This window comes from Mesoplodon mirus (assembly GCF_964341445.2).
Source record: "Mesoplodon mirus genome assembly, chromosome: 15".
In the NCBI taxonomy this organism is placed as follows: domain Eukaryota; kingdom Metazoa; phylum Chordata; class Mammalia; order Artiodactyla; family Ziphiidae; genus Mesoplodon; species Mesoplodon mirus.
Window position 1 is genome coordinate 33,844,885 of NC_138991.1, and position 25,965 is coordinate 33,870,849.

Sequence of the window (25,965 nt, forward strand, 5' to 3'; positions counted from 1 at the left end):
CACACTAGCTATCGGTTTTACATTTGGTAGTGTATATATGTCCATGCCACTCTCTCACTTTGTCCCAGGTTACCCTTCCCCCTCCCCGTATCCTCAAGTCCATTCTCTAGTAGGTCTGTGTTTTTATTCCTGTCCTGCCCCTAGGTTCTTCATAACCTTTTTTTTTTCTCTTTCTGACTTACTTCACTCTATATGACAGACTTCTAGGTCCATCCACCTCACTACAAATAACTCAATTTCATTTCTTTTTATGGGTGAGTAATATTCCATTGTATATATGTGCCACATCTTCTTTATCCATTCATCTGTCGATGGACACTTAGGTTGCTTCCACGTCCTGGTTATTGTAGATAGAGCTGCAATGAACATTGTGGTACATGACTCTTTGAATTGTGGTTTTCTCAGGGTATATGCCCAGTAATGGGATTGCTGGGTCGTATGGTAGTTCTATTTTTAGTTTTTTAAGGAACCTCCGTACTGTTCTCCATAGTGGCTGTATCAATTTACATTCCTACCAACAGTGCAAGAGGGTTCCCTTTTCTCCACACCCTCTCCAGTATTTATTGTTTGTAGATCGAATATCCAAAGTAATCTTGAGAAAGAAAAACGGAGCTGGAGGAATCAGGCTCCCTGACTTCAGACTATACTACAGTATAGTAATATTACTATACTACAGTAATCAAGACAGTATGGTACTGGCACAAAAACAGAAATATAGATCAATGGAACAGGATAGAAACCCCAGATATAACCCACGCATAAATGGTCACCTTATTTTTGATAAAGGAGACAAGAGTATACAATGAAGAAAAGACAGCCTCTTCAATAAGTGATGCTGGGAAAACTGGACAGCTACATGTAAAAGAATGAAATTAGAACACTCCCTAACACCAGACACAAAAATAAACTCAAAATGGATTAAAGACCTAAGTGTAAGGCCAGACACTGTAAAACTCTTAGAGGAAAACATAGGCAGAACACTGTATGACATAAACCACAGCAAGATCCTTTTTGACCCACCTCCTAGAGAAATGGAAATAAAAACAAAATAAACAAATGGGACCTAATGAAACTTAAAAGCTTTTGCACAGCAAAGGAAACCATAAACAAGACCAAAAGACAACCCTCAGAATGGGAGAAAATATTTGCAAATGAAGCAACTGACAAAGGATTAATTTCCAAAATTTACAAGCAGCTCATGCAGCTCAATATCAAAAAAACAAACAACCCAATCCAAAAATGGGCAGAAGACCTCAATAGACATTTCTCCAAAGAAGATATACAGATTGCCAACAAACACATGAAAGAATGCTCAACATCATTAATCATTAGAGAAATGCAAATCAAAACTACAATGAGGGGGCTTCCCTGGTGGCGCAGTGGTTGAGAGTCCGCCTGCCGATGCAGGGGACATGGGTTCGTGCCCCGGTCCAGGAAGATCCCACATGCCGCGGAGCGGCTAGGCCTGTGAGCCATGGCCACTGAACCTGCACGTCCGGAGCCTGTGCTCCGCAATGGGAGAGGCCACAACAGTGAGAGGCCCGGGTACCACAAACAAACAAACAAACAAACAAACAAAAAAACTACAATGAGATATCACCTCACACCAGTCAGAATGGCCATCATCAAAAAATCTACAAGCAAACTCTATTTAGTACCTAACCTCCATAACACACTAAGTTCATCATACAGAAAATAAAAATATATGTGTTTAAAAATTGATCTGAAAGAAGGAACATAATAACTGGAACAGAAATAAACAAGTCCCAAAGAAAACAACCATAACAATACTTAATTTTGGAAATGTAATTTTCCCTAATATAATTAATTTATGTTTATGATTCATGGACTGTACCTTAATTTTCTACTATAATTCTGTACCATTTGTGTAACAAGCAGAAAAGTTCCTAGCTACCCTGTGCACACAGAGCTTTTCTATAAATGTTTCTGCAATCAGTTTCATTTGCTTTGCCCAGGATTCACTGGTTAACTGGCAATGCCTGGATTCATCACAGGACTGATTCATCACAGGAAGCCTTGATCATCCTAATCGACTCACATGGGGGAAATACGGACGCAGTGGTTCCACAGCAGAAATTTTAGTGAATGTAAAAATGTAGGATCCATTGCGTTCCTCTGTTTCTTTCTCCAGTATTATAAAACACCTACACTTTAATGCTTAGGCAAGGAACAGGAGCCAGCACACCATAGGGATTCTTCTGTACGAGATTCTCTAACATTTCAACCAAATCTATTAGAAAATAACGTCTATATGGTTCACTGGTGAGACAAGGGTTATCAAAACATTATCTGTGGATTCCCTGTAAGGAAAACAGTGTTACTCTTTTATTAGCAGTAACAAAAAAGCAAGGCTGTGTTCTGGCTGTTCATTCACCCGCCTTAAGCATATCAGTTCACTCTCTGGATGAGAATCAAAGATTTCTTTGTTCATTTTTTGGTACTTTTTCAAACTTTCTACAAAGAGCATGTATTACTTTTTACAATTAGGAGACATTTTATCTTACAAATCAATCCATGAAAGTCTTTATATAGAGAGTCAGGCTTTCCACTTGGGTGGCTCTGATATCTGAAGTGGAATCCAACCCTTATATTTTTGCAAGGCTCCTTGACACTCTAAACATAGCGCCCAACACATATGCTCATATGTACCAATGGAATAGGTGTTGCTGGCTCTGTCCCCAACTCTCATCCCCTCAGCGTGGCTTTTCCAAGTGGGGAGAAAGCTCAAGATACATTGGACGACTGCCAGGCTTCCTTCTCCTGCCACCACCCACATCCCAGTTCTTGCTGGTGGATATTATGACCTGCATCAGAGGGCGGTAAGAGAAGACGTACAGACAGATGAGGGGGAGGGGCTTCCAGGCTTGGTCTCACACTAGCTTCTCCATCCACAGCCCCAGGACCGGCAAGAGCGCTCAGATGAGGCAGACATGGGAGAGCAAGAAGTCCACCTCATTTCAGACGATGCGCTTCCCCGGGTGGATGCTGTCGGGCAGGGCCAGGCTGGAGGTCATTTCCCAGGCGTCCACAAAGGCCACACGGAGGTGGCAAAGGCAGGTAAGAGGAGCCGGTTCACCTGGAGGGAGAACCAGTCGCTGCCGTACCCTGACTTGTAGCTGATGTTGGCCAGTTTGATGACCACCAGAGTGCGGCGCTCCCGGGCCAGCAGCACGGCCAAGGTGGCCCGGATTCCTGCCAGTCGTTGCACAAAGATGGACGGAGGGAAGGTGGTGAAGTGGCCGCCCAGGCTCAGCACCACCACGGTGTGAGGGCCCCCAGCCAGGCCCCCCAGTTCCCGGACCACAGAGTGCAGGGCGGCCACAGAGGTGCAGAGGGAGCACAGGGGCCAGCTGTGCGCGGGTCAGTGCCGCACTACATGCCCCAGGCGGTGTCCACGGCCATCAGAGGACCCGTCTCATATGTGGTGTGTAGATCCACCGGCTTCAGGGCTGCGCGGAGGACGAGAGAGGAGGTGTAGGGATTAATATCGGACCGTGCGCCATCCTCTTGACTGAAATACAAATTATAGTCCCCATTTCCCAGGACGTAAACCTTCTCCCTAAAGCCTAGGGCTGCCCCCACTCAAGTTTTCTAGGTTGCCAAGGATCTCCCTATTATCCGTCCAAACACCTATTCAGTTTGCTTTTAATTCTCTGGCGTTTGATTTCCATAAGCTGGTTGGCCTCTTCCGAAACCTTCCTTTCTTGCCTTCTGTAACACTACATCATTCTGTTCCTTTCTCCCTTCCTGGTCATTCTTTGCTCAGTTGTTTCTAGCTCTGTGTCAGGGCACACAGCTGAGTGAACATACTGGGTTTCAGGATGCTCTGCCGTGAGGCTGGTCAGCATTGGGCAAGGACGTAAACTGGGCAACCCGGAATCTCTAGCCTGGGGCAAGTCTTCATCCAGGGGCGGCTGAAGGGCACCAGTAGATGAATCCAAGTTGGAGAGCTCAGTCAGAAAGGAGGCTTCAGAGAGTGACAATACACAGCTAAGAAAGGAGAGGGTTCCCAAAGGAAAATCAATGAGACAAAATGCTACAGGGGGCCGGAGAGACTGAGAACTAGAAATAGGTCTTCAGACTTGGTAACTAGGAGGTCGCTGGCAATGTTCTAGATTAGGGAGAGCAAATCGGTCCTGCCCTCTCCCCTCACGGCTACTCACAGGGCACGGTGTCCCACAGATACTCTCACCACTGCCGGAGCGTGGAGCCCCCCATCATGTGGACGATGTGGCCAGCCAGGCAGCCCAGGATGCTGTCAGCAGCGGAGAAAGAGCAGCCAGAGCAGGACAGCAAGTGCCACATGTTTTGGTGGTAGAATCCGGAGGGCTTCAGGCCTGGGATCCCAGGGTGGCATGGTTGTTGAGGGGACAGAGCTGTAAGCAATTGTTTGTGAGCAAAACAGTCAGTGAGTACACGAGAGGTTCATGCCGCGGCCTGGAGTCAGGACTGCCTTTCCTACCAACCCTGGTGCCACTTACCCAGACTCCTGTTGTTCTCCTCTGCCACCCAGATTGGAGAAATGCCCAGAGGGAGGGCCTTGTCTGTCACATTCCTGAAGAGGAACCAGTGGGCAAGAGAGGAATATGTGATGAGAAGGAATCCTGGACTGAGGTGAAAGATGGGTTCATGGAGGAAAGGAGGTTCTCAATGTCAAGGGCATCTGTCCTGTGTCGGGGCTCCTGGGAGAGAGCAATATAGGGGGCCTAGGGAGGGATTGGAAGCTGGAGTTCAGGGATCCTGATTCTTTGAATTTCATGGTCTCAGGGATTTCATCAGTGCAGAAAGAAGAATTGTTTTAAAATATATCCAGGACTTTGGTTTAATTCAGGTCTGGGGAGGCCAACAGATGAGGAGACAGTTGCCATTGAAGAGATTGTGTGTTACTCACAGTTCCTAAATGGTGGAGGGTGGGGGGAATGGCACACCATGCAGAGCCACGTGGGGAAGCACCAGGGCTGGTCAGGAGGCACAAGGATCCGGCGGAGAATGTGGGTGAAAGCCTTTATTGTGGTTTTCACAGGAAGCGATGGGCAAGGAAGGGTAAGCAGCTGCGCAAGCTTAGGTTGGGATAGTTTGAATAATTTCAGTGGGCCCTGGGCCATAGAGGTGGCCTTCAGTTACCTAGTTCCTCGCTCTGGCGTGTCGGGGCAGCTTCAAGAGCCTGGTAAAAGGAGGCAGGGTGGCCAAGTGGCCTCAGGATGGGGTGGGTTGCATATCAAAGCTGTACTCAAGACAAGTTGTTTGCTCTCTCTGGGAGTCAGCTAGCCCAAGATGTCAAAGCATCACCAAATACAGAAAATGAGAAACACAATTAATACAAGAAGGTGCTTGGAGCCTTTTACATTTTTTACAAGAAGTTTTAGCTCTACTGTTGGTCTCACCAAGCCCACTGCAGTTGGACCTTCACTCCCACCAGAAATGGCAACGTCCAGTGTCACTTCTCAGCCTTTGTCATCCCTGCATCAGCCCCATGATCACTCCCTCCTCCCTGAGACTCGCTCTTTGCCTGGTTGCCAGGGCGCCTCACTCGCCTGGTAGCCCCTTTTACGAGCCCCCTTCCCCCCAGCCTCTTGATACTGGAGGGTCCAGGCTCAGCCTTTGCTCCTCTTTTCCAGTCACACTCCCTCCCTTGGTGGTCTCGCTCGGCCTCCGGACTTTAACTTCCACAGTTAGATCTCCAGCCCTGACTTCTCTGCCAAATTCCAGATTTGTGTATGTATCAGCATCTCTGCTTGATGTCTGACACACATGACCAAACTCCCCGTCTCCACCCCTGCCTCACCTGTACCTTTTCCCCTTTAGCAGATGGCAACTCTGTCCTTCAGGTGAGTGGGCCTCAAACCCTGCAGTCACCCGCCGGTTCTCTCTCTTTGGACCATTCTGTCTCTCAGGACATCCTGTGGGCACTGCCTTCAGAATATATCCAGAAATGAATCACTTTAGAAACCTCTGCTGCTCTAGCCCGAGGCCAAGGCCTCCTGTGTTTCAGTCTCTCTGCTTCTCCCAGTGACATCCTTGGCCAACTCTCTCATCCCCTTACAGTCTTTGCTCAAATGTCACCTTAATGAGTTCTACCCTGACCCCCTGCTTAACACTGCATCCTGTCCCCACACACTCCTAATCCTTACCTCCTCTATATTTAAGAATTTCCATAGTACATATCTCCTTCTAACATCCTATGTAATTTACTTATTGTTATGTTTGCTGTTTATCATCCCTTCCTCCAGTCATATGTAAGCTTTATGAGGGCAAGGTCCTTGTCTGTCTGTTCACTGCCACATCCCCAGGGTCTGCAGCAGGACCACGCATGTAATAGGTGCTCATGTGCATTTACTGAATGAAGGGACAGACTGATTGAAGAGGTTGAATCCTAGGAGGAGAGGGGAATTTGCTTTTGGGGGGAAGGGGAGAGAATATTCCTGTACTCTGGAAAGATGCTGAGTGTGGCCCGCCCTAGGACTGTTGGGGCTCTGGTGCCCCATAGAGGTGACAGAGCTTTGGGAGCAGGTGAAGGATGATCCTGGAGCCCAAGACCACACAGGCTTGGACAGTGGGCACTTTGGGGTGACAAGCATGACAGAAGACTAAGGAAAGATCCCTGATGGTCAGGGGGTCAGTTCCTTTGCAGGACCCTAGGCAAGGGAACCCTTCCCACCAGCCCACTGCAGAGGTCCTCAGAATGGGATTAAAGTTGATGTAAAGAAACCACCTGACCTTGGGATTGCAAATCCGCGTCCACTACACACTTGCACACGTGTGCTTATCTGTTCAGGGCCTGTCTTCAGTCGGCGTGCTCTTAGGTCCTGAGAGATGGAGCCATGCTGCCCTGCTCGCCTGTCCCCAGGACCTGCAGGGCTTTGGACGGTGTCTGGCACAGAGAAGGGGTTGGGGGCGGGGCTCAACGGCAGCAAAGGCCTGAGATCAGATTATAAGAGCCGACAGAGCCTGCTGTGCTGTCCCTGATCTAAGCACGTAGCATACATTAACTTATTTATTCTTCACTACAACTCGACAGGGGAGGTCCTAAAGTTATTCCTGTCTACAAATGAGGTACCGGAGGTGCAGAGAGGTTACGTAACTTGCCAGAGATCCCATGAATAGAAGCTGGAACATAGTCACAGGTGGAGCAGGGATTTGAACCCAGGCCGTCTTGCTCCAGAGGTAGCTGGGCTTTACCTCCGAGCAACATCCTGAGATGGCTCCTGTACTGAATCTTAGATTTATTTCCAATTGACCAGTGCCAAAAGGATGTGTGGTTCTTTTTTCCTGACCAAAGGGAGCATAAAAATTAGTCTGGAAAGAACCAGGTTTCCTGATGCTGAATCCTCACATTGGAAGTAAATGTTGTGGAAATTCACCAGTTGATGCTGAGAGCCTCTGGAGAGGCTCTGGTGGAGCTGGCACCTCGGGGATCTTCAGCTCAGCTGCCTCAGTGCTTCGAGCCAGCCAGCCAGCACCTCCGGTCCTCCCAGCAGCAGCCAGTGATAACTTCCATGCTCTCTGGAGCCACAGAGCAGCATCCCTCCCACCTGACCACCTCTGCCTCTCCCCGCAGCCCCTTCTCCCCCTTCATCTGCAGAGGGGGTGTCCCTCCACCTCTGCCCTGCCCCTACCCAGCCATCCCCGGGACCCAGTTTTTACCTCCTTCCCCTACTGTCTCTGCTGGAGACCAGATGCACCTATCTTTAAAAATGTCTCTTTCCTCCCTGGGGTCTCTCTAGCCCTTGTCCTGCCTCAGATCCCAGGGGCAGTAAGTAGGGCTCACTGCCAGCCAGCCTGGTTTCACTGTCTCCTCCCCATCACTCCCATTCTTGCTTCCCTGGGACCGAGGACAATTCTCAGCTTTGGTTTTGCTTGGCTTCTAGGCTGCGATCTCTGCTCCCTTCTCACTCAGTGGGGTCACATCCATCCTCCTTACTCCCCAGCCACACATCCTGGTGATTTCTAAATTGATAGACCGTCAGCACAGCAGAGGGACCAGGACACTTCTCTTTGGCCAGAGGTCTGTGGTTCTCCTTCAGGCTTCAGCTCAACTGTCACCTGCCCTGATCACCATATGCCAAGTGGGTTGCCCTTTCTCCATGTCCTCAAACCACTCGGTGTGTGCTACAGTTAAGCACTCACTACAGTGCTTGTTTTAAAAGGTCCCATGTCCCCTCACTGAAAACTTGTAGAGGGCAGGAATGCCAACTATTACATAAAAGTTGTCAGCACTTAACGTGAGACCTGGTATATATTAGGTGCTCAGGAGACATGTTTAATAGAAGTGAATAGATGAATGATAAGAGTAGGCGCTCAGGCAGAATAATCCCAGGGACCTGGGTTCAGGGGGGTCAGGGCAGACATCCCAGACAACGCTGCGTCTCTTACCGTGCCAGCAGGGCCTCCTTGCACGGTTGTGGTCACGTTCCAGCAACGTCCGCTTGAATGTCTCACCAGTGGGTCGCAGGACAGCCTGGGGAGTCGAGCACAGAACCAGAGCTCACCCGAATCGTCATCCCTCTAGTGACAGGTGGACTCTTCCTCCCCAATTAACAGGGGGTTAACATTGCAAGTCACAGTTTCTTCGTATCCTGTGGGTCCCCGGAAATAGCCCATGAAATCAACTGTAGCCCACTGGTCTCTCCAAACCCCCGCAGAACCCACACTGCCTCGCTGGAGTGGATCAGCCGCACTTGCACCTGGGCCTGCCCAGCCCAGAGCAGGGGGAAGGTCAACAGGTATGTCCCATTCTCCAGATCCTTGACATCTCCGAGGCCGCCTGCCTTTAGGTCAGGCCCCAGCAGCTGTGCCCGAAACAGATCCCCACCGTGGGTCTTGGGCCTGCCCTGGTGGTCTCTGGCGATGGGGACGGCCTCCAGGTAGCCTCCCAGGGTGTAGCTGGTCTGGGCAGGATTCCTCAGGTGGTAGGTGGAAGTCTGGGGGCTAGTGGAGGCCAAAAGGTTGCCCCCATCTCCTGGGGTCAGAGGCCAGTGCAGAAAATGGGTCAGGTCTGAGAACTTCTGGGGGAGAGAGCCTGAAGATCTGTAGGCAGGGTGGGGCCCTGGGGGCGGAGGGACGGCGCCGTCAGGCCAGGACAGCCTGATGTAGAAGATCTGTGGGCAGAGCCAGAAGAACCCATCAGTGTTTGTGTCTCTTCTTCTTCTGGGAAGAAGTTCTCAGTTCACCAAACTTAGTGTCTGGTGGGTCTCAGGCAGAAATCCCACCTGCCCTGCATCATGCTGCTGCTGCCCCGAAGCTGGTGTCTGAGCTACCATCACACACATCTGCAGACACCATCTCATGTTTATTTTGTATTTTTTCTCATATTTATTGAAGTATAGTTGATTTATAATATTACATTAGTTTCAGGGATACAACATGGTGATTTGATATTTTTATAGATTATACTCCATTTAAAGTTATTATAAAACACTGGCTATATTTCCTGTGCTGTACAATACATCCATGTAGCTTATTTATTTTATACATAGTAGTTGTAACTCTTAATCCCCTACTCCTATCTTGCCCCTTCTCCCACTTACCACCCTGTGTTTAAAATCCTGTGTTTGTGAGTTTTGCTAAATTCCCACGGACAATAAATAGTATTTCTGGCTCCTGGCGCCTGCTAGCTCCTGCCCCACCTTCTGCTCACCCCAGACGCACACACTCTTGCTGCCACCAGAGGAAGGGGGTCCAGGCTTGGACCCACCCCCCAGTCTTTAGCTCTCCCCACCCTTTACAAGTCCTTCTTCTCTCTCTGGACTCCAAAACCCAGACTGAATCCCCCTTTCCCTTCCTGTTTCCTCTTTCTACAAATGACCTCTACCATCTCCATCCTGGATTTAGAAGGAGGATTTCTTTTACACACAGAAGCAGGAGCTGGAATCGATGGAATTAGACACTTGCGGCCCCAGGGTTTCCCTGCACAAGAGGCAAAAGGAGAGAGACAAACAGATGAAGGGGGTTTTGGGAGGTTGTGGGCCGTCGCTCCAGGTCTCTCTAGGCCCCCAACAAAAAGCCAGGTCTCAGGTAAGCACAAACCTAAGTGGGCCTTGCCTCATGGGAAACAAACGTATGGTTCAAAAGCACAGCACAAATGCTCAGCAATTCCTCCCAGGGAAGGAAGTTAATCCAGTCTGATGGCCCACCAGCATCTGATGGTCTCTAGCATTTACCTACCCTGCACCTAGTTTGTTCTCTGACTACATCTTAGTGTCAAGAAACTTGACCCCCTTGCTCAATGTTTCCTAATAGCACAGAGAGTAGGTGTTGTATACATACTCCTGGCCGTTTGACCCTCCTGGGTCTCACCAGGGCACAGGGCATGCCCAGATGCCTCTCCTTACATATTTCCTGGATAAAATCAACATAAGCAGGAAGAAAGATTCAGAAGGTACATCAGGAAGGGAGAACTGGTCCAGAGGGGGAGGGGCAGGTGGTGATATTTCCTTCATGCAGATCATTGAGACTTGTCCCAGAGAAACTTAATTAAGCCCCTGGAATGTGAACATATCTAAGTCACTTTCTTTGAGATGTAGTTTGTGACTGAGAACTGGGGAGGCTACCGTCTTTCCAGGGACCTGTGTGCCATGGGGCCAAGAGGCTTGTGCAATTGAGGAATGAGACATGATGTCGGGGAGTCCCACAGAGACCACCGATGGCTCTGGGAGTGGCTTGGGATTGAGCCTTTCATGCAAAGGGCCTGTTGGAACCACCACCCATTCATCAAGCCAATAGTCGGTGACTGTGATCAGTCACCAGGAAGGAATGCCATCTCACTCGGGTTAGTGACGGGGACGAGGCTGTCTACTTTTCCTTCTCTTAGTTTCCCTTCCCAACGCTGAAGGGGAAATAGAGGGAAGAGGATGAGGGAGGTATGTGCGAGCAGAGCACGCCTCACGCCCATCTCCAATCAGCTGGGGACTTGGCTGAACGTGGCAAGAGGCAGAAGGAGAAGGGAAGGAGTAGAGGAGGGGAGCTTCGAACTGGGTATGAAGTTGAAGAGTAAAATAAATAGAACTGGGTTTTAGAGAACAAAGTCAACTGCTTTCATAACTGAAATTGACTTGAAATTTATGGAATTAGGCTCAGATGTGATTAAGGAAGCCAGGGAAAGGACAGCATCCAGCATACATGGTTCATAGCAGCAAGTGGAAGAATTAAAATTGTTTTAAGTTTATACTTCAGCAGGGTCCTCCCTAAGCTGGTTGTAAGTGCTTTCATTAACATGGGCCTAGTAATTGATGGCTTCAGCCTTGCAGATGGATTTTTTTTTTTTTTTAAAGAAGATGTCGGGGGTAGGAGTTTAGTGATTTGTTTATTTATTTTTGCTGTGTTGGGTCTTCGTTTCTGTGCGAGGGCTTTCTCTAGTTGTGGCAAGCAGGGGCCACTCTTCATTGCGGTGCACGGGCCTCTCACTATCGCGGCCTCTCTTGTTGCGGAGCACAGGCTCCAGCCGCGCAGGCTCAGTAGTTGTGGCTCACGGGCCCAGTTGCTCCACGGCATGTGGGATCCTCCCAGACCAGGGCTTGAACCCGTGTCCCCTGCCTTAGCAGGCAGACTCTCAACCACTGTGCCACCAGGGAAGCCCTTGCAGATGGATTTTAATTGCATGGGCTTCAGCAAGCCAAAATCTGGGCACCTGCTTTGACTTTGATCTAAGAATATGCTCCTAAAACTGGGGTTAGAGTACCAAGACAAGAGGGTATATGGTTTTGTTTGTTTTTATTTCAGAGTATACCTCCTTCACCCAAGTCAGCTTGAGGGGGTTCACCTGTCTAGGGAGAGATTAGGAATGCAAAGAAAAAGATGACACATAAAGGCCATAATGAAGAAGAGGAAAATGGACGAATCTTAAAACCACATTAAAATATTAGAAGCTTATTTGAAGCATTTTGAAATGATTAGGGAACAGTGGAGAGAAACGTAATGCCAGAGATTAACCCTCTTCTACAAAGAAAGATGTGACACAGAGAAATAACACACATTACTCAAATAATGGAAAATTCAAAAGCAGAAGACTAACGCTAACTGTGTTAGTTAGGAATTGCTTTTGGCTGGTAGTAACAGGTACTAACTTCAGTGGCGTGAGCAAAGAAAGGTTTATTTTTCTCACAATGAGTGTCTGGTTCAGTGTCTTAAGGATGTCAGGGCAACATCTCTGTGATTCTCTTGGCACTTCTCTCATGGTCCCAAGAAGGCTGCTGGAGCTCCAGCCATCATATTCACTTTTGGAGCAGCAGGAAGAGGAAAGGCAGAGCACCAAAATAGCTTTTAAAATCCCACCCAACAACTTCTGTTTGTAAATCGTTGACCCCTCTTGCCTGTGATGGAGTCTGGACATAGAGTCTTCCCCCTTTTCCCTGATGGAAACATTACCCAGGTTTGAGTTTAGGAGTTAGTAGGGAAGAATGGGAGCATATTTCTAAAATGAGGCAAAAGCCTTGGAGCTACAAGATGTAGTTCAGGGATCTGCTGAAGGTGAAATTAATGGGGCTGAGAGAGAAACTACCCCCAGGAGGCATATTTCATGGAACAAAGCAATTCTCTGCAAGAAGCAGTGGCCGCAGCCTTTGAACAGAGCACAGAAGGTGCCTACACACAAGACATGGTGATGTATTCCTCTCTGTTCTGCCATTTGCAGAACCCACACCTTATGCAGCAATTGGATGTCTGGACCATGGAACTTGGGGAACAGGAAATTAAGATGTTTTAGACAGACATGTCATGGGTAAGATGGGCCCCTCAAGTAAGATCTGATGGTGAGGGTTTTGTTATTGCACATTTCCACATTTTTCAAAAAGAAGGGAATGTCCCACACCCCATCCTCTGGAAAAGGAGGCAGCACGCAGAGGTGGATTTACCCTATAATTGTACGCAGTCACTCCCCGTGGGAGAAATCACTCTCGGTGGGAGAAATTTCCCAGTGAAATTTAGGTTCATAGGTTGTAGGCGTTGGACAACCAGTGCAGACCAGCTGGTGATCGGGTAAGGCTGAACCTGAGAAGCTTTCCTCTTCTTTCCCTCTTCACCTGGCTTCAGCCACCTCTGAAGTTCAACTCCAGTCTTCGGCAAAACCAGAGACTGGATTGTATTCAGTACTGGGCTCTGGGAACATTGTTTTCTGGGCTAACTGCTCGAAGGGGTGGGAATTTGCTATCATTTTCTAACTTTAGGGAGTATGAGTCTGGTGCAGTGATAATTTTGGAGTCCTGTTGACTCTGGAACTCGTTCTTGTCCTTCTCTCTTCCTCCATCTCTGAACTCTCAGGGCTGGTGTACGTGAGGCAGTGACTCTGTATAAGTGTGTCTCGTGCAGATCCAGACTTTCCTGCAGGTGGGTTTCCTGAGGTCTAGACTTGGGGAGGGTGTTTGTGACAGACACTGTTGATTGCCTATCCAAGATCCCATTTTCGTTTGGAGCAGAATGTAGCCAAAAGTGATACGTTATTATCATGCAATATATTATTATTGGTCTCAGCCAGTCATGACAGTCACATCCCACACTTTCCCAGTCTTCTTGGGAGTTTCTGAGTTCCAATAAGATGTAAGGAGGGATCTGATGAGAAATATCAGGGTCAGCTTTCACTCACCTAATAAAAAGGACCAATGAAGCTGGTTGCTGCCCCTATTTTATTTACACCTGGGATGTGGATTCAGTGTGTGGCAATGCATCAACCTTCTCGAGATAAGAAGGGAAAGGCCATTTCAAATCTTGTTTCTCCTCCACCGCCCACATACTTCTGGTGCTGGGTGTCATAAGAAACATTCATATTGTGATAGGACCTCTGGCTGTCTCTTCATTCTATGATGCTGAGTTGGCACAGTGTGGGGTAGGAGTATTCCTGGAAGCTGTTTCTATACTGAGACATTTAGCTGTAACTGAACTATACACAGGAATGACTGAAAACCACATTAAATCAAAACTAAATGTTCTGGGAGGGAGGGAGACGCAAGAGGGAAGGGATATGGGAACAGATGTATATGTATAACTGATTCACTTCGTTATAAAGCAGAAACTAATAAAATAAATAAATAAATAAATAAAACTAAATGTTCCTCAACTCAAATTCCCCTTATCAGGCTCTCAAAAAATGCCTGTGACCACTCCAACATCATCTGACATGGAGGAACTTGTAATAGATACATGACCTTAACAGATTGAGGTTGAAATATTTTACCATTGTAACTTTTACAAAAGCACATGACATTACTAATGCCCCTCCCAGGGCCTTGAAAGGGATCTTTGCAAGGGAAGGACTCTGAACCGTAAGCCTCACTGGCCTCTTGACAAATATACCTCAGGTGGTAACCACAGCAATGCCCACTCTGCCCCTAGCTGACTGCAGTGTGAGGTACCATAATTTATAAGACACATCTCAATTTCAGAGATGTTCAAATGTGAAAAGATGCATATCCTAGAATTAACAGAATATGGTATTTGCAACATATTTCATAAACAAAGGATTAATATCCAGACAATAGGAGGCATGGCTACAAGTCAACATGAAAAAGACAAATAGTCCAGCAGAAAGATAGGCACAGTGTATGAACAGGCTAATTTACAGAAAGGGAACTATAAAAAGAAAATAAACATCAGAAAAAAAGGCTTGGGACTTCCCTGGTGGCGCAGTGGTTAATAATCTGTCTGCCAATGCAGGGGTCACAGGTTCAAGCCCTGGTCCAGGAAGATCCCTCATGCCGTGGAGCAACTAAGCCTGTACACCACAACTACTGAGCCTGTGTGCCACAGCTACTGAAGCCCACATGACTAGAGCCCATGCTCCACAAGAGAAGCAACCGCAATGAGAAGCCTGCCCACCACAACGAAGAGTAGCCCCCGCTCGCCGCAATTAAAAAAAGCCCACACACAGCAACGAAGACCCAATGCAGCCATAAATAAATAAATAAATAAATAAATAAATAAATAAACAAACTTATTTTTAATAAAAGGCTCAACTATGGTAGTTATATGATCTAGGAATAGTTTGGCTGCAAATTACAGAAAACCCAATACCCAGTGGTTTAAGAATTATGCCCTTATTTTTCTCACATAACAAGATCTCCAGGAGTAGGGCATCAAGGGCTAAACATATTTATTAACTCTAGGAGATTTTTTATAGGTTTCTTGGGTGTTTCTATGTAGAAAATAATGTCTTCATGAAAGTTTTATTACTTCCTTTCCAAACTGTACACTTTTTTTTCCCTTTCCTTATTGCACTGGCTAAGACTTACAGTACAATGTTGAGGAGGAGTGCTGAGAGCAGATGTCCTTGCTGTGTTCCTGATCTTTGGGGAAAGATTTCAGTCTTTCACCATTAAGAATGATTAAGTAAGCAGGTTCATCTGTACCATTTTTCTAGCTTCCACATATATGCGTTAATATACGATATTTGTTTTTTTCTTTCTGACTTACTTCACTCTGTATGACAGTCTCCAGGTCCGTCCACGTCTCTACACATGACCCAGTTTCATCCCTTTTTATGACTGAGCAATATTCCATTGTATATATACACTAATATGTATAAAATAGATAACTAATGAGAACCTGCTGTATAGCACAGGGAACTATAATTAGTGCTCTGTGGTGACCTAAATGGGAAGGAAATCCAAAAAAGAGGGGATATATGTATACATATGGCTGATTCACTTCGCTGGACAGTAGAAACTAACACAACCTTGTAAAACAACTATATCCCAGTAAAGAAAAAAAGAATGATTAAGTAGATTCTCTATATCAGCTAAAGTAAGTTCCCTTCTATCTGAATTTTGCTAAGACTTTTAGTCATGAATAGATGTTGAGCTTCATCCAGTGCCTTTTCTCCATCTATTGAGATGATCATCTATTTTTTCTTTCTTAGGCTTTCAATATGGTGAATTATACTTATTGATGTTTGAATGTTGAATCAGCCTTATACACATAGTGTAACCCCACTTGGTAATGATGTATTCTCCCAGGAAGATTTTTTAACTACAATTCAATTTCCACAATAGATATAGGGCTATTCATGTTGATATTTCTTTTTGAGTTATTTTTTATTGTTTTTGTCTTTCAAGAAATTTGTCAATTACATCAAAGTTATAGAATTTATTGGCTTAAATTTATCTCAGTATTAATATCTGTACAATACGTATTGATGACACCTCTTGCATTCCTGATATAGATAATTTGTGTCTTTTTTCATGATTATTTTGTCTAGGGGCTAATCAATTGTATTGAGCTTCTCATAGAACCAGCTTTCAATGAATTGATTTTCTATATTTTTCTGTTTTATATTTTATTTATTTCTGCTCTGATTTCTTTTCCTTCTACTTACATAGGGTTTAATTTGATCTCCTTTTTCTAGTTTCTTGAGGTAGAAACTGAGTTCATTGATTTGAGATCTTACTTTTCTGATAAAGACATTTAATACTTTACATTTCCCTCTGAGTGTCCCCTGCAATTTTAATAGGTCTGGTTTAATTTTCCTTCCATTCAAAATACTTTCTAATTTCCTTTCAGATTTCTCCTTTGACCCATTGGGTTATTAAGAAGTGTGTTATTTTGTTTCCAAATATTTGAGAATTTTTTAGAAATCTATCTGTTATTGATTTCTAATGTATTTCAATAGTGGCCAAAGAACATAACCTTGTGTTATTTGAAACATTTTAAATTTATTAAGGCTTGTTTTATGATCCAGAACACAATCTGTTTTGCTGAATGTTCCATGTGTATTTGAAAAGAATGTGTATTCTGCTGCTGTTCTGTGGAGTGTTCTATAAACGTATATTAGGTCAAGTTGTTTGGTACTATTTTTCAAGTCTTCTGTACATTAACTTATCTTCTGTCAAGTTGTACTTTCAATTATTGATAGAGGGGTACTGAAACCTCTGACTAAAATTGTGAATTTGCCTATTTTTCTTTGAAGTTCTAGAAGTTCTTGCTTCATGCATTTTGAAATTCTGTTATTAGGAACATATACAGTTAGGTTTGTTATGTCCTCTTGTTGAATTGATCCTTCTAATGTTATGAAATAACTCCCTTTATCTCTCTAATTCTAACCCAACACCTCAGGGTCTATTCTAGTCTTCTCCTTTCCATATTGGTAACTCCTTCAACAATGAGGAACTGGCTTCTCATTATCCTTAATGCATTTACTTACTTGCTTAATCTCCCTGGAAATTGGAAATTAAACCAATTTCCTAAACTTTTCCTGTTCTTCCCCAGCTGCCACCCTTCTTAACTGCCTTCCTGCATAATCTCCAATCTCTACTACATTAGCTGTGTGATGTGATTTATAAGACATATATAAATTTAGATAATTATAAATATATATAATATATATAATATATATATACACACACACATACGTACATATATTATATATATATATATATATATATATTTGGGAGTTCACAGCTCCCCTAACCCTTGGAATTTCCTAACTGTTGAGAGTGATAAAGGTGTTTTTTGTTATGTGAATGAGGTGACTTTTGGAAGCACCTAAGGATAGGGGCTGGTTGCCAGGAGAACCAACCAAGTGATTAGAGGGTTGGGATCCATCCCACCCTGATTTCTGGGCAAGGGAGAGGGACTTGAGCTTGACTCAGCCACCATTGGCCAATGATTTAATCAATCATGACTATGTAATGAAGCCTCTGTAAAAAACCAAAAGGACAGCTTTTTGGTCCTTTTCCAGAGAGCTTCTACTCTGGAGAATCAGAATGCTTCCATGTGCCACCATGTGGGGTCCCAAGCTCCATGAGGACAGAAGCTCCTTTGTTTGGGACCTCACCCCGTATATGTCTTCATCTGGCTATTGATTCCTATCCTTTAATATCCTTTTATAATAAATAGGTAACCTAGTGAATAAATGGGTTTTCCTGAGTTCTGTGAGCTATTCTAGCAAATTAATCGAACCCGAGGAGGGGGTCATCAGAACCTCCCGTTTGTAATTTGTAGCTTGGAAGCCTGCGACTGACATCTGAAGTGGAGGGTGGTCTGTGGGACTGAGCCCTTCACCTGTGGAATCTGATTCTATCTCTGGGTAGGTAGCATCAGAATTGAGTTGAATTCTCAGACACCCTTCTGGTGTCTGAGAATTCCTTGTTGGAGGTATGGGGAACCCCCCCTCCCCTGTCAAAGTTGGAAATTGGGTCTGGAAACCCCTATTCAAGCTGCCACACCACTTATCCACTTTCCTTACTCAGTCTTGCCCGAAAAACCTTTTGACTGAATTATTCAGGAAGGAAGAGAGGTGTACTTCTTAAAGTGATCCTGTTATTCATTCTGTAGATCTATTACTGTGAATGTATCTAGATAGTATTTCCCTACTGTTAACCATTCAGAAAATATCTTTTAAAATCCTATGCAACCTAAGGGATGTCTCAGAAAAAAAAGTAAGTAACTAGTGTAGGCACACCAGTGTATTCAAGCTTGCGAGAAGGAAATCACATATCTAAATCTCCTAGCACACACTAGATACTAGATACTTGACACACTAGATACTTGACAAATGTGAATTCCCATTCCCCCTTAATTAGATACAGCTGATATATAATGAGCCCCTACTATGTTCTAAGCACTGGCCATACGGAGATGAATGGCCCTGCCAAAGGTAACAGACAGGAAATAAGTGCTTATAATACAAGGTGATATGTAATTAATAGGGATTTCAGGTAAACTCATCTGTAAGGATGACATCAATTTCACTGAAGAGAGAGAAAGAGGAAGGGGGAGAGAGAGAGAGATAAGTGAGAGGAGGTGTGTTAGAGGCAGATATTGGATTCTAACAGGTATAGGACAGTAGGTGAAGGAACTGAATTTCACCTCAGTATGGAACCACCTGGTTGATGGGGAGAAAGCGAAGAGGTCAGAGAACAGGTCCTGGGATATAACAGGATTTACAGAGGCCAGAGGGTTGCAGGAGGAGAACACAAGCTCAGGGCAGGGTGGCCTGAGGGCTTATGGCTCTATAGTCAATCATGAAATGCCATCTCTTGGGATAATCTCTTCCTCTGCCAGGGTCATGACCCTTAGGTGTACACTCTATTCTGAGATAGCACTTCTCTACTGAATTCCTATCTCCTATTCTCTGAGAGAGATCTGAGTTTTACTAGAAAACAACAAAGGATGTTCAAGAAAAGTTCTCAGTTTTACAAGTCACAGCAATAACATAAACTTATTCCAGGCTAAATGGTGAACAGTTTAAGCTAATGCTCAGAAAAAGGAGCTTTAGAGGCAACTCAGTTTGAAGACAATTGTTAACTGCTTAACATAAGTGATTTGTAAACACATAGATTTATATCTTTTTTTTTTTTTTTTTACTATTTTCCCCACTATTTATTCCTGGTAAACCTTTTTTTTGGAGAATTCAACTTAAAAAAAAATATTTTTTGGCCATGCCACATGTGGGATCTTAGTTCCCTGACCAAGGATTGAACCCACGCCCCCCTGCAGTGGAAGTGCAGAGTCCTAACCACTGGACTGCCAGGGAATTCCCAAGAATTCAAGTTTTTTTCAGCAGAACCAAGGGGAAAAGGAAAATTTTACATATGCAGCAAGGTAGGGAGAAGGAGCAGGTTGTCCTTAGAGACAAGGTATGAAGGTAACAGTGGTCTTCTCAGTTTTAAGAACTGGAAAGGAGCCAGGTAAGCTGGAGCAGAAATGTAACAACTTAGGGAAAGAGAAAGCATGGACAGCTTAGGTTTCTGCCTTCCCCTCAAACAAACTCTTTTGGGCTAGTGTTTTGGACTTGTTTAAAGCTACCCCTATCTGATAGAATGTGCTCATTCTGTCTCTAAGAACTTGTCCCACCATGGCACCACCTGGATTAGAAACAGGAAAATAGAATGACAAAATGGAGAGCTTCCCTCAGCCTCCTCCGTCTAGATGAAAGTAACTGTTTCAAGTTCTGTGATGGATAGGACAAGTGGAAAGAAGTGTACTTACACAAATTGCAATAACTGATCCCACAGCCACAATCTTGTGCCACTTGAACTGTCTGATGAAAAGGTCTGTGGAAGCTTGGAGTTGTTTATTAGACATCTGGTATGTGACCAAGACCCTAGGTAGATAAAAGTGTAAAATCAAAAGGAGTGATGTCATAAACATAATGCAATGAGAGTTTCCTACCATTTCCCCATCAAAGAACATCAATTCTCTGACATCACCTATGGCTGAGAGGGCTTTTGTAGAAGTTTGGGTGTTCAGTGAAGAAGTTCCAGCACACAATTGGGGCAATTATGATCCAGCAATTCTATTCATGTTTACAAAAACATACATGAGAATGTTCACAGCAGCCTTATTCATAATATTCCCAAATTAAAGGAAAAAAATATCCACCAGTGGAAGAATAGATAAGCAAGTTTGGGTTTTTCGTACGATTGAATACCACTCAGCAATAAAAACAACTACTGATAAATCCAACAACATGAATGAATTGCAAAAACATCAGGTTGAGTGAAAAAAGAAAAACACAAAAGATTCATTTTATATGATTCTTTTAATAAGAAATGCCGGAGTCCAGCTCCAGCGAGTCCAGGGATACCCAAGGGATGGATAGCGTCGGCGAAGGAAATAAATCTATTACACTTCTTAAAGTATCAGCATCATATGTCTCTCTCTCCTTTATTATTTACAGTCACAGATTTATATATTGTAGTTGATTACATTACCAGGTACGTGACCAAACAATCTTACCACAATCTGACCTCAAAATGTTCTATAAAGATTTTTTTTAAAAATATCCCCTAGTTTCTAGATGTCCCATTAAAATATTTCCCTAAGTTCCCATTAAGCACAGGTTATTTCTTAATAATCAAGCCAAGCAGTTATATAATTATTTTAATTGTAGAAGTTGGATCTACTTGTTCCTATTTCTCTTCTTGCATGGGCAACCTTTTACAATGGTTCCACGAAAATATTTACAATATACCCTGCATGCCCTTTCTTGTTGTTTCCTCCAACTGAGACAGTGTTTTCTCCCTATCCTAGCAACCAATTCTGCTCTAGGCATTTGCTTTTCTATAATTAATCTTCCTTTATAATAGAACCATAAATTTCCTATGTCATCAGGAACTCCGGTCCATGGCCGTAACTCCATACTAGAGGGTGTTTTCCATAAAAACATCCCCTTAGTTCCAGGCTCTTAATTCTTTACCCATTTCCCCGGGGCTTTAGTGGGTACTTCCCATTCTGTGGTAGTTTCAGGAGGAGGAGTCCTTAGAGGAATTTTTCTTTCACGTGGAACAACATCCCCCCAAAATTGCCCCTATATGTAAATTTATTATCATAAAATGTAACAACAGAGCTGTAGTCCACCCTCCTGGCATGGCGCTGCCTTGCAGTTTCGCCTTCCGTTGCTTCATGACTTTGTCATGGTGCAATGGCTCCAGGATGGCTTCCGACAAATTCTAGAAGAGATAAACCAATCTATGGTGATAGAATACAGAATAGCAGTTGGCACCAGTGGAGGGGGTTGACTGGAGGGGGGCATGAGAGAAACATGGGGATCTGAAAAGCCCTTTATCTTGAATTGGGTGATGGTTATATGGGTATATACATTTGTCTAAATCAACATATATACACTACCAAATGTAAAATAGTTGGCCGGTGGGAAGCAGCAGCATAGCACAGGGAGATTGGCTTGGTGCTTTGCGATGACCTAGAAGGGTGGGATAGGGAGGATGGGAGGGAGGCTCAAGAGGGAGGGGATGTGGGGACATGTGTATGCATATGGCTGTTGCACTTTGTAGTGCAACAGAAACTAACATGGTATTGTGAAGCAATTATACTCCAATAAAGTTCTATTAAAAAAAAGATCTGTGCATTTGACTTCACATGAATTATACCACAATAAAAAGGAGAAAAAAACAAGGACACTAGAAAAGAAAAATATGTATATTCATAGAACTCATGACTAAATTCTAGGCAATATTAACATTCTAGAGGTGGTGCATTGGGTAAGATTAAGGGATGTGAGAATATGCTAAGGTACTCGTATTGTTTAGGGAGAAATAGAGAGACATTGATAAGACAAGAAATCAGCTGGGGTAAATAAACATAAGTAACCGATATAAGACTAAAAATAAAGTGTAAAATGTTTAAATCAGAAAAATATTTGATTCACCTATTGGAAAGTAGGGAAAGAGAAAAAAAGAAAGTACAATAAATGGGAAACTTGAAACAAGTTGGAAGAAACAAGAAACTATCATTGCAATAAATGTAAACAGGTTAAACTCACCAATTAAAAGACAGTGGAATGCAATCAAGAACATATGCTCTCTATTTTATGTTTGGTAGTGTATACATGTCCATGCCACTCTCTCACTTTGTCCCAGCTTACCCTTCCCCCTCCCCATATCCTCAAGTCCATTCTCTAGTAGGTCTGCATCTATATTCCTAGGTTCTTCTGAACATTTTCTTTTCTTTTTTTTATTTAGATTCCATATATATGTGTTAGCATATGGTATTTGTTTTTCTCTTTCTGACTTACTTCACTCTGTATGACAGACTCTAGGTCCATCCACCTCACTACAAATAACTCAATTTCATTTCTTTTTTCTGGCTGAGTAATTGTATATATGTGCCACATCTTCTTTATCCATTCATCTGTCGATGGACACTTACGCTGCTTCCATATCTCAGCAATTGTAAAGAATGCTGCTATGAACACGGGTGCATGTATCTTTTTAAATTAGTGTTTTGAGGTTTTTTTCAGACATATATGCAGGATTGGAATGGCTGGGTCATAGGGTAGTTCTATTTTTAGTTAGTTTGTTTGTTTTTGAGAAACTTCCATACTGTTTTCCACAGTGGCTGCACCAGTTTACGTTCCAACAGTGTACGAGGGTTCCCTTTTCTCTACATCCTCACCAATATTTGTTATTATGTTCCTTTTGATGATAGCCATTCTGACAGGTATGAGTTGGTATCTCATTGTGGTTTTGATTTGCATTTTCCTGATGATTAGTAATGTTTAACATTTTTTCATGTGCCTGTTGGCCATCTGCATTTCCTCTCTGGAAAAATGTCTATTCAGTTCTGCCCATGTTTTAATCAGGTTGTTTGGGGTTTTTTGGGATTTTTTATGTTTAGCTCTATGAGCTAATATATTGGATATTAATCCCATATCAATCATTTCATTTGCAAATATTTTCCCCCATTTAGTGGGTTGTCTTTTCACTTATAAAACTCCTAGAGGAAAACTTAGGCAAAACACTCTTTGACATAAATCGCAGCAATGTTTTTTTGGATCCATCTCCTAAAGTAAATGAAATAAAAGCAAAAACAAACAAATGGGACCTGATTGAACTTAGAGAAAATAGTGAGAGAAAAACATTTGTAGAGATAGTAGCTGAGAATTCCCCAGAAATAATTAAAGACCTAATGAGGGGCATCTATCTATTGTTTCAAAGATGCCAACAAAGCCAAAGAATTTCTTGAAAATTCCATATCTAATCACAGTTGATTGAAAATATAGAAAAATCAAATGAAAAATAAGAGGAGACAAAAATTACCAATGCCAGGAAGGAAATAGAGGCTATCACTACAGACTCTGCAAGCATCAATAGTATAATAAGGAAATACTACAAACAGCTCCATGCACATTAATTTGACATCTTAGATGGGATAAACCAATTCATTAAAAAGCACAAACTATTACAACTCACCTAATGTGCAATAGGTATCTGAATAGCACCATAATTATTAAAAGAAATGGAAACAACTCAACCAATTGCAATTGTGTGTATCTTATTTGAATCCTGATTCAAACAAACCTAGTATAAAAAGATAAACCATGCAAACAGTAACAAAGAACGTTGGTATAGACCTTAAGGCAAATATCATTTCTAGAAATAAGAAAGGTTTCTTCATAATGATAATAAGTTCAGTTTGCCAGGAATATGTCATTTATTATATTGCTATAATTAATATATTGCTAGAATTATATTGATATAATTCTAAATAGCAATATGGCATTAAATAAATAAAGTGAACTGCAAAATATGCACATACTCAGAGAAATAAATTCACAGTTGTTCTGGGAGATTTGTATACATGTCTCTCAGTAATTGGTAAAATAAGTAGACAAAAGATTATGTTATATGTAAGTAAGTGATGATGTAAGAGATTTGAACAGCATGATTTAAAAACCATCCTATTTATGGGACTTCCCTGGCAGTCCAGTGGTTAAGACTCTGAGCTTCTACTGCAGGGGGCGTAGGTTCGATCCCTGGCTGGGAACCAAAATAAAAACCATCCTATTTAGACAATAAAGCTATCAGTTGCAGAATATACATGTGGAACATTTACAAAATTGATTGTATACTGGGACAAAAAGTGAGTCTCATCAAATCTCAAAAGATTTAAATTATATGAAATGTGTTCTCTGGTCACAAGGCAATTACATTAGAAATCAATAACAAAAATATTATTAACAGAATGGTATATCATGTTCATAGTATCTAATTTGAAACCAAAATGAACTACAAATTCAATATAATCACAATTAAAATCCCAAAAGGAATTTCTTTTTTTGTAATTCCACAGATTGATTAAAAGATTCATATGGAAGCACAAAAGATCAAAAACTGCCAAAGCCCTTTTAAAGAAAAGCGGAGTGAACATGGGTCAAGGACCTAAAAAATGTAGGTCTTGTCCACCAGAAATCCAGAATTATTACAAAATGATAGTAATGAAGACTGGGTGGTATTGGTGCTGGTAGAGACAAATTCACTAAACAGAATAGAGAGCCCCCAAGCAGATGGACATATGGACACCTGATTTATGACAAAAATGCACAGCAGAGCTTTGGGGAAAGGATGAACTCAGCCAGCAGTGCCAGGTCAATCAGATTCCAAATATCCAAGGCTTAAAAAATTAGTGTTCTCTTGTAAAAAATCAGAGAAATTCAAATTAAAACCACGTGAGCCACTATTATACACCCATAATTTTTGCCAAATATTTTTAAATGATGATATCAAATGCTAGCAAGAATGTGGAACAACAAAAAACTGCTGGTAAAATAGTAAACAGGTAAAACCACTTTTTAAAAATAGGCAGAATCCAGTAAGTCAAAGACACGCCTACTCTCTGATCAGCAAAACCACTGCCAGATGACACCCTACAGAAACACATGCTCATATGGACTCAAAAGTTACATGCAAACCTGTTGTATATAGGATGGATAAACAAGATCCTACCATATAGCACAGGGGACTATATTCAGTATCCTGTGATAAACCATAATGGAAAAGAATATGAAAAAGAATGTATATATGTGTATAACTGAGTCACTTTGCTGTACAGCAGAAATTAACACAGCATTGTAAACCATCTGTACTTCATGGGATCTTAGTTCCCCAACCAGGGATGGAACCCGTGCCCACTGCAGTGGAAGCGGAGTCCTAACCTCTAGACTGCCAGGGAATTCCCCCTATGGTAGCAATTTTTATAGCAGTCTTATCCACAGTAGAATGTAAAAATATAGTGTGATACAATCATACAACGAAAGACCATATGACAGTGGAAATGGATGAGCTACAATTACATGAGAGAATGTGGATGAATCTTAAATATATACTACTGAATAGAGAAGCCAGACACAGTGGAATTCATAGAGTATGTTTTCATTTATATGAAGCTGAAAATCAGGCAAAACTCACATGGATTGTTTAGGAATGCCTAATAAGTTGGCAAAATGATAAAGAAAAATGAGGGCATAAATATTATAAAAGTTAGAATCATGGGTACACCCAGAATAATGGGAGAGAGAGAGGGAGTTATAACTGTGGAGAGACACAGTACCAGAGGGCTTCTGGACTGAGGGTCATGTTCTCATTCTTATTTTGGGTGGACATTATATGGGTGATCATTTTATAACAATTTGTTAAATTGTTTTATGCATTTGCTCTATGTTTTGTTATATTTTATAATAAAATATTAAATTATGTGCACTCATTTATATATATACATATA

At 43.0% G+C, this 25,965-nt stretch overlaps 1 protein-coding gene and 1 pseudogene across 3 annotated transcripts in view; one reads left to right on the forward strand and one right to left on the reverse strand.

Annotated features, from left to right (window-relative positions):
• The window catches only part of LOC309816728 (NXPE family member 3-like), a 31,947-nt pseudogene extending 6,127 nt beyond the window's left edge, over positions 1 to 25,820 (reverse strand). Inside the window, exons 1-6 of the transcript in view lie at positions 25,795 to 25,820; positions 19,936 to 20,050; positions 8,395 to 9,119; positions 4,503 to 4,576; positions 4,185 to 4,397; positions 2,952 to 3,470 (exon numbers count right to left, since the gene is read on the reverse strand). The product of the transcript in view is annotated as an NXPE family member 3-like (transcript). The remainder of the gene's footprint in view (positions 1 to 2,951; positions 3,471 to 4,184; positions 4,398 to 4,502; positions 4,577 to 8,394; positions 9,120 to 19,935; positions 20,051 to 25,794) is intronic.
• The window catches only part of MBLAC1 (metallo-beta-lactamase domain containing 1), an 81,790-nt gene that overhangs the window by 38,974 nt on the left and 16,851 nt on the right, over positions 1 to 25,965 (forward strand). The window contains exons 3-4 of one of the 2 annotated variants that reach the window (XM_082600652.1): positions 1,977 to 2,840; positions 2,916 to 3,078. The gene's annotated coding sequence lies outside the window, so the exon portion shown is untranslated. The remainder of the gene's footprint in view (positions 1 to 1,976; positions 2,841 to 2,915; positions 3,079 to 25,965) is intronic. The other variant, XM_082600651.1, reaches the window with a different exon arrangement.